Genomic DNA, 8,998 nt, shown 5'->3' on the forward strand with positions numbered 1-8,998 from the left:
TCTCTCTCTCTCTCTCTCTCTCTCTCTCTCTCTCTCTCTCTATCTCTCTCTCTTTCTCTCTCTCTCTCTCTCTCTCTTTCTCTCTCTCTCTCTCTCTATTTATGTGGACGTACATGTGCGCGTGCACGTGTGCGTGCGGGGGTACGCGTTTGCACGTATTTAGACTTACTTATATTAGGCTGCATATATGTATAATGTATATGTAAGCTCGTGCTCCCGCGCTCTACTGCCATGAAAAATCACCGTGCACGTAAATGGCGATGCAGGATAGGGTTAAACTGAAATCCATCCTTTTCCTTGGATCTATTGGCCAAGGGTCGGATACGTACAGGCGGCTCGTAAATTGCGGTATTGTAACAGGATTTCGAGCCTAAATAATACCGGAGACAATGGCCGTCCGGTGAGCGACTATGTACGCTGCGGCATATATACATTACGCGTGATGACCTAATCACAGCTGCCCGTAAGTGAAGAGTGAAACTATTGTAGTCTAGCAGACCGGTATACATGCCTTTCACTGCAGCTTAGTCATTATCCCAGCGTGCGGTGAACATAGCGGCTATAAATATTAACCTACATTGTATCGTAAGACAAAAAGGCCCGGCCGGCGCATCGCTTTGCAGGCGACATCTGGTGATCTCGTTGCCAAGTAAGCCCTCGCTAATATGCCCGCAGGGAATTTCTTGGTGGGTATTTGCATATGGCAAAAGACGAGCGCTTTTTTTATGTCGTGGTCTATCCCCCCGATAAACAATGCTGTCGGTTATTACTGCGGTGGCAATCACACCTAGAATACCAGCGGGATCCACTTTGCGGTCGTCTGCAAACGCATTTGCGTACGCATGGTTGCCTGCCCTCTGCACTCAGACCATGCTAAAACAAAGGCAGCAGAGCTTTTCATCGGAATCCATGCCGCGCGTATATAAAGTCCGGCGGCGGCGTAGAGCGGTTCAGTCGCCATCGTTCGCCAAGGCTTTCCGCTCCGACTGGACACTACCAGAGCACGTACACTACCGCTACGAGTAGACAGCCAGCCTTACTAGGTTTGCGAGCCGACGTCACGAGGAAAATGATAAGACACACAGTGTTGCTGCTGGCTGTGGTGGTGGCAATCATCTGCATAGGTACGTTTGTCTTAACCTGTTATTTTTATTCTTTTTATTATTATTATTATTATTATTATTATTACTATCATTATTACTATTACACCCGTCTAGGTGGGAAGAGATAAACAGGGTTATGTGTATACATGAAGAAAAACTATTATTATTATTATTATTACTATCATTATTACTATTACACCCGTCTAGGTGGGAAGAGATAAACAGGGTTATGTGTATACATGAAGAAAAACTATCTGGGTGATGCGTCTATATGAGAAAAATAGCGCGGGTTGTGCATCTACGCGAAGAAGAATAACCCGTGTTATTTGCCGTTTTATATTGCCTCTACATGACTCTAGAGTCCGGCTTTTCAAAATCCTTGTTACATATGCGACCAGTGTATCTGGTGCACCTGATTAAGTTGCGTTATGGAGACCGGTACAAACTTGGGGGACCGTTGTCAGAAACAAAATTAGTTATTATTATTCTTCACATTAACGTTGTCTCGTAGACCGTTGCCAAAAACATCGCAAAGTTACGAGTTTCTCATACGCAGTGTAGGCCTATACATATCCGGTCTACGAGGAAAGGTTGATGTTAAGACTAATGTTAAGACTAATGTTAAGACTAATGTTAAGACTAAACTTGTTTCTGACAACGGGCCATTGGGCTTTTACTATGTTTAGACGCGAAATCTTGTTTATTTTACCTCGTCTACATGCGGCTTATTATCCAATAAAACTATTGAGCCTTGACTTTAAGTATGGCTTGCGTGTCGTAACTTAGATAATGCTGATTAATACAGATAACTACGCATGCGCATACACGTCTAACTTGTGTGTATATTTCTCTCTCTCTCTCTCGATCGATCAGAAACGAGCGCCAATCCGTTAACGTCAGAGGAGATCGGCAGCGGAAGCGGTGACGGACTGGGAGATATGATGAAGCCAGGAGACCCGATCGACGGAACTTCCGTAAACCTAGAAGACATGGAATCCTCGTACAACATGATGAGTGCGTATTGAGATCGATTGGCATTGTCACCGCATTGAGATCGATTGGCATTATCACCGCATTGAGATCGATTGACATTGTCACCGCATTGAGATCGATTGACATTGTTACCGTATTGAGATCGATTGGCATTGTCACCGTATTGAGATCGATTGACATTGTCACCGTATTGCGATCGATTAACATTATCACCGCATTGAGATCGATTGACATTGTCACCGTATTGAGATCGATTGGCATTGTCACCGCAGTGAGATCGATTGACATTGTCACCGTATTGAAGATTATTCAAGAGGCTATTTAACGCGATGACGTAAATCTGTAAATAAACGTTGATCATGTTTAATGATCGATTTGTGACAGAAGTATCGTAGATTTGTCGATGGTAGTCTGTCGTGATCGCTATTATATCACGTATATATATAAAAATACCATGTGACCTTCGATTTTTCGGACGGAACGGTTATATAGACTTTTTTATATTCTACGAAGAGCAAGATATTAAGACATTCTGTATCGACCACTTCTGATGATGTTGCTTAGAAATGAAAAGACGAAAATCTGAGAAATAAAGCTCGGTCTAGCGTAATCGTTTTATCACCAAACTTTCGCTTAATCAACAATTTATACGTGCATCATCTTTGTTGCGTGTTCAAGTTTATGTGTTACTATGGAATATTTTTATTGTGAACGCGGTATCGACGGTGACTCTTATTATCACATATCCGTATATTAAACATACTAATTCATAAATTCAATATTTTGATGACTGATAAAATTTCCACATGGAAAACTAAGGACTGTATTCAAATCTATGTTTTATAAAATAGTATATAAGATCTTTAGATACCGATATAAATAGAGTAATCTTACTAATTAAAGTGATATACATTCCCCTTTTTTATTTGTAATAAAATAATTATTCGAAATTCGATTTATTCGTCCTTGGCAAATAATCGGTGCATCACTTATGCCATACATGATGGTAGGAATATAGTCGGTTAACGTTAGGTTACATACATACACATATACGTGCACATACACACACATGCGCGCATACACGCACGCACCCGTACGTACACATACACTCACGCACACGTACGTACACATACACACACATATACGTGTACATACACACACATGCGCGCATACACGCACGCACCCGTACGTACACATACACACACGCACACGTACGTACACATACACACACGCACACGTACGTACACATACACACACGCACACGTACGTAGGCCTACACATACACGCACATGAGCTTACACACACGCACAAACGCACACGCGCATAAATTTATACATAATACGCATGCGTGCGCGTGCTCACACATATATACATATACGCATGCGTGCGCGTGCTCACACACATGCACGCGAACAGATAAGCGAACTTCAATTAATGTCAATTAACTAATTGGTAAACTGACACTTAACATTAACGTCATTCGGCTGCACTTCATGGCTCATCTACAGTGCGATAACAGTATAATGTTCTTATTGAATTGTATTCAATACAGACGGAGTTGCAAAATGTGCTTCAATCAGAATGTGTTTTTTAAGAAAAACGTGGTTTATAAAATGGTGCAGAACCACTACTTCGAACATAAAATTTAGAATAACTGCATCAGGGTTCACGGTAATTTGGAAGTAATTATATTGTGTTACAGATTTATGAAATTAGCCCGTTAAGACAACTTATCTGCTTGTCTTTGTCCAGCTTCCGAGCGTGAGCTTGTCATAAGCTCTTGTGACCTGCTGCCACCTGGTGACAGAATCAAACAATAATCGCTCAGCTTGACCATAAATATTACAGGTTCTATATCTATGGCTTGACAAAGACAACTAAACCAGTTGTCGAAACCGCTGACGGCCGCTGACGAGGTTGGGAACCAAGTTGGATGTCCAAGCATGGATATCGCACAACATGAAATTTCCCTTCATGTCGTCATATATTAAAAGCCTACAATAGACGCTATCAATTTCGTGACACATGCACATGTATGCAAACGTGTTATAATAGTGTTATTATACAAGGTTCCTTTGCGCACAAAATAAAATAGCAATAGGGTATTATTGAAAAATATAACACATGAAGATGACTATATTTTAATAATACAGTTTACAATTTTACAGCGACAGAGCAAATGTGATCAACCGATACATCTATACTGCATTTAAAGGATATCAATACCCTAGATTTCAAAAGTAAACGTTACCCTCTCATATGCGACAGTACAGGTAGCAATCATTTATCGTTCTGTCAAAATAAGAAAATTTCAAACTTGAAAAAGAACTTTTAAACGTTAAAAACAAATACATCTACAGGTGGCACCTGCGTTAGAAACATTGGGGTAATCATAATATTTACTAACGCCAGTTCATTGCACCCCTTATTTCAACTTTATAGCTCGATGTCAATGAGTGACAATCCCACATCTGGTAGCGCAGTGGGCCTGCGTCCGGTAGAGACGGTCCAGACTTACAGAGGCTTCACAGATGTAAAAGATTCACTAACTGGACCTACGAACGCCCAACCGCACACACGAAACAACAAAATTCCAAAATCTAAACAATCGACTTGGGAACGAAATTTAGAAACTCATCACGTTCGTTGAGAACTCCGCGGATATCGTTTCAGGGAGTATACCATTGTTGGTGTCACCGCATGTCAAAATGTAATCAAACCTCCTGAAACCAGCTTCAATCTTAGCATTATGGCCGTATTTAAATAACGAGTAACATTATACAAGTTTCAGTTGATTCGGCTATATTTTCGTGCAAATTGTACTTGTCAATGTCACACAGCGACTCAACTTATATTAATAGAAACTCTTACAGATACTTATCAGAACAGTGACTCTTACAACAAATGCAATTTTTAACAGTTAGTATAATATTATAATATACAATAATTTCAAATTCTAGAGTATTCTTATCCTTTAAGAAATAAACAATGTGAGTCATCGTCGTCCAATATCAGTGACAGACAGAAGGTTGAACTCACATGACATGTCAATAACACAAATGTACAGTTTAATTAAACAGCGGGCATGGCATAATGTGTTAGTGGGCCCGCTGCTAGAAACGTCACAAAAGCCACAGCAAAACGGTTATGAGCGTCATACGTCTACCGCGTCACGACTTTTGGACGACACTTCGTCCGAAAAAGCGACGATGACGTGACCACCAACAACGTTTTCGACAACGGACCCATAGATCTTCACTCAACGACCTCACCAAACGCGAATGTACAAGCGACCGCGAGTGCCCCCGCCGCGTCTCCCCTGCCGCGACATTGCCTCTCTTGCCGCGCTACCGCGCCTCCCCCTGACGCGATTCCGCGCCTGCCCCGCTGTGCTACCACGCCTCCCCCACCTACTGCCGTGCTCCCCCCGCCGCGCTGCCACGCCTTTTACGCTGCTCTACTGCGCCTTCCGCTTTCGAGTCATCGGCGGCGACGCCCTCTGTGATGGCGGAGGCGGGGGCTTCGTTGCCGCAGGCGGCGGCTTCGTTGCCGCGGGAGGTGCCTTCTCCTGCTCCTCCTCCTCCTCCCCTTCGTCTTCGTCTTCCGCCACCGCCGGCGCGTCCTTGACGAGGTCGATCATGTGCCGCTCGAGCTGCTTCTCCGTCAGCTGCTGCGTCTCGCTGCGGTGCTGCTGCCGCAGGTGCTTCTTGAGGTCGTAGCGGCGGTAGAAGCGCTTCGCCGAGCAGACGAGGCACTCGTAGCGCCGCCAGCCGAGGTGCGCGACCGCGTGCCGCTTCGCGTCGTGCATCTTCGCGTACTGCTCGCCGCAGCGCAGGCAGCGCAGCGCCGCCGCGTCGATCAGCGCCTCCAGGCCCGCGCTGAAGTCGGCAAAGTTGCGCGGCATCCCGTCGCCGTTGCACGCGTCGGCGCCCGCGTCAGATGCGCCGCCGCCGCCGCCGCCGCTGCCGTCGTCGTCGCTCGGAAACGCCGCGCCGCCGTTCTCCGCGGCGACGGCGGCACCCTCTTCGTCCGACGCGTCCCGCGCCACGTCGTCGTCGGACGCCGGCTCTGACTTGAGGTTCTCGGCTTTCATGAGCGCGTGCCGCTCGCACACCTCCGTGTGCTCCTTGTAGAGCTTGCGCTTCGAGAAGCGGTAGCCGCAGCACTTGCAGCGGAACAGCACGAGCGCCGGAGACTCGTTGTCCGACGACTCCTCACTGTCGGTGCGGTACTGCGGCATCTCCGCTTCCATCGCAGCCGCCGCCGCCACCGCCGCCGCCGCCTCTTCCTCCTCCTCCTCGCGCTCGTCGTTCGCGTACTGGAACGCGTCGAGCAGGCTAAGCCCGATCTTGGCGCCGCGGCCGCGCTTGCGCTTGCGTCCCTTCGGCCGGCCCGTCGGCGTGACGGCGTCACCGCCAAGCGAGCGCCGCAGCAGCGCCGTCGACGTCCAGCGGCGACCCGTCGGCACCGTGTTCTCCATCAGCGTCGGCTTGATCTTCGAGCGCATCACATCGACCTCGTCCTTCTCGAGCTTGTGCAGGTTGACGAGGTGCCGCTGCACGCTCCACACCTTGAAGAAGATGCTGCCGCAGATCGGGCATGGGTAGACGGTGCGCTCGCGCCGGTGCAGGCCGTGCATGTGCGTCTGCAGGCACTTCAGCGACGAGTACGTCGTCTTGCAGATGAGGCACATCAGCTTGCGGCGGTCGTACATGTTGTGCAGGTTCTTTATGTTGCCGCTGGACTCCGTGCGACAGCCGCCGCCGCTGCCGCCGTCCGCGCTCGGGTGCGGCGAGGTAGAGGAGCCTTCCTTCGACGGCAGGCTTCCTTCGGCAGAGCTGTTCAGCGGAAGGGGAGGCGATATCGATGCGTCTTCATTTGTTGCTATCACAGGTTTTCCTTTCAGAGACACATTGTTCATCACATCGACCGGCGATCGCCGTTTTCTCGGCATGACGATGAGAGCCTGAAAATAATCGTCGGGAGAGATTACTCGCAGAATACATGCACACGCTCAGTCGCACACTGACACAGAAGTTAGTGATGAGTCCAGATAAAATCCGTATCGTATTTTCTTTGCAATAAATCGTCGTGAAAATAACGATATGACGATTAACAGCACATTACTGGTTAGGTGTATTAGCCTTGAATATAAAAGCGAAAATATGTCTATCAAGTCTGTAATTGCATGCTGTTAGAACATATGGCTCACTAGTTTCATTGTGGCTTAAAAAACACAAATGAACATGATCCAAAAAACTGTTTTACCTATTATATGTACACTGGTGTATACAAACTTAGAAACTTATCACTTAGAATAACTTATTTATATCAGATTCGCTTCACAATGCAAACTGCGATTGCAATGCATCAATATCGATAAATCAGCAATTGCTTTTTTTTACATTATTTAATGTTAAAACATGGCAAATGTATCCAACTTCATGTTCAAGACTGAACGTTAAAGCGTAATGCATCATATTTCCTACACCTTGACAATCTTCTCAATTATACTGTATATTATTAATTATTTAATTAATTAATTACTTAATAATATTCATACTTTCCGTCGCCTGATTCTCTTTGGTTCTACTTCAATAGAGTTGTCCTTCACTCTCTGAAAAACTGCATTTGGGTTTGTGTCTATTGACGACAGCTCCACCTGTACATGGAAAAACAAAAGTGTAAATACAATCCTATCCAGTGAAAGCATGCTGTTGTTTAAATGAAATACACATTAAAAAATCACATTGATATTAACCTGGGCTATTAAGCAATCAGTACCATCCGCAAGCCATATTTATCAATCTCGTACAATCACTGCCAAACACTATATGCACCTCACTGATGCTCATAGGGTCTATGTCCCCCAGGGTACTCCGATAGTACCCTGGGGGACATAGACCCTCTCAGCCTCACTGACGAACCTTATGACATAGCTATTAGTTTAGCTGAGAGGGTCTATGTCCCCCAGGGTACTGCCGGAACATAACCTGGGTACGGTCCGGTATACCGGAACATACCCTGGTACTATCTAATATGCCGGACCGTACCTTGCCTACTCCACTAACGAGTCTAAGGAGTCGCCTACGCCTACTCCCTAACCCTAACCATATCAGATAGTTACCAGGGTACGTTCCGGCAGTACCCTGGTGGACATAGACCCTATGAGCTTAGCTTGGATCCACATACACACCTGCAGGTCTTTCCGGCCGGACCATCTCACTGCTTGCCGATCAAGCACACTGTCATAGAACTTGGTAGCTTCAGATAGTGCCTGGCAAACAGTACAAGTACATAAAATTTATAACAATGTTAAAACAACTACGGCTTGCTGAGTGGAAGCATGCTGAATATTGTAATTACCAAAGGAAACCGATCACAACATATAGTAATAAATTCAGAATTATCATCCCTTCTCAACCTCACTCAGATATCTTTGTATTACCACTATACTTACTATATTTTTGTTAAATTACCAAGACTTGAAAATAACTCAAATATTTCAGTTATTACACCGTGTACATTCAATAAAGTAATATCAGATAAACATGCATTGGGAGAAGCCTCTATGGAACTGACACCCGTCTCATGGGTCGAAATCCTAAGGGGATCGCGGGCCAAATGTCCGTATTTTAAGGCTCGAGCCTGACATTTCTAATACTAGCAAGCCTGAGGGGCCCGTAGAAAATCCACCCCCAGCATGCAAAACCGTCCTCGGAACGCCAGCGAGGACGAAAAGTTACCGCAGTATCGCTCACTAGTAGTCACTGAATATGTTCTTTGTATTACTGTAAATAAACCATTGTAAAAATGTCAAATTTCAGTCTTATTTTTTTAAATGTTGCGGTATCCGGGGAATGATGCGGGCTGAATTTGCCTGGCGGCCTGTAAAATTCCTT

At 45.6% G+C, this 8,998-nt stretch overlaps 1 long non-coding RNA gene across 1 annotated transcript; it reads left to right on the plus strand.

Annotated features, from left to right (window-relative positions):
* The first annotated feature begins 932 nt into the window (after positions 1–932).
* LOC106808914 lies at positions 933–3,051 on the plus strand. The gene is made up of 2 exons (XR_001393823.1): positions 933–1,124; positions 1,977–3,051. It is a non-coding gene; the product is annotated as an uncharacterized LOC106808914 (long non-coding RNA).
* The last annotated feature ends 5,947 nt before the right edge of the window (positions 3,052–8,998 follow it).

This window comes from Priapulus caudatus, unplaced genomic scaffold, assembly GCF_000485595.1.
Source record: "Priapulus caudatus unplaced genomic scaffold, Priapulus_caudatus-5.0.1 Scaffold313, whole genome shotgun sequence".
NCBI lineage: Eukaryota > Metazoa > Priapulida > Priapulimorpha > Priapulimorphida > Priapulidae > Priapulus > Priapulus caudatus.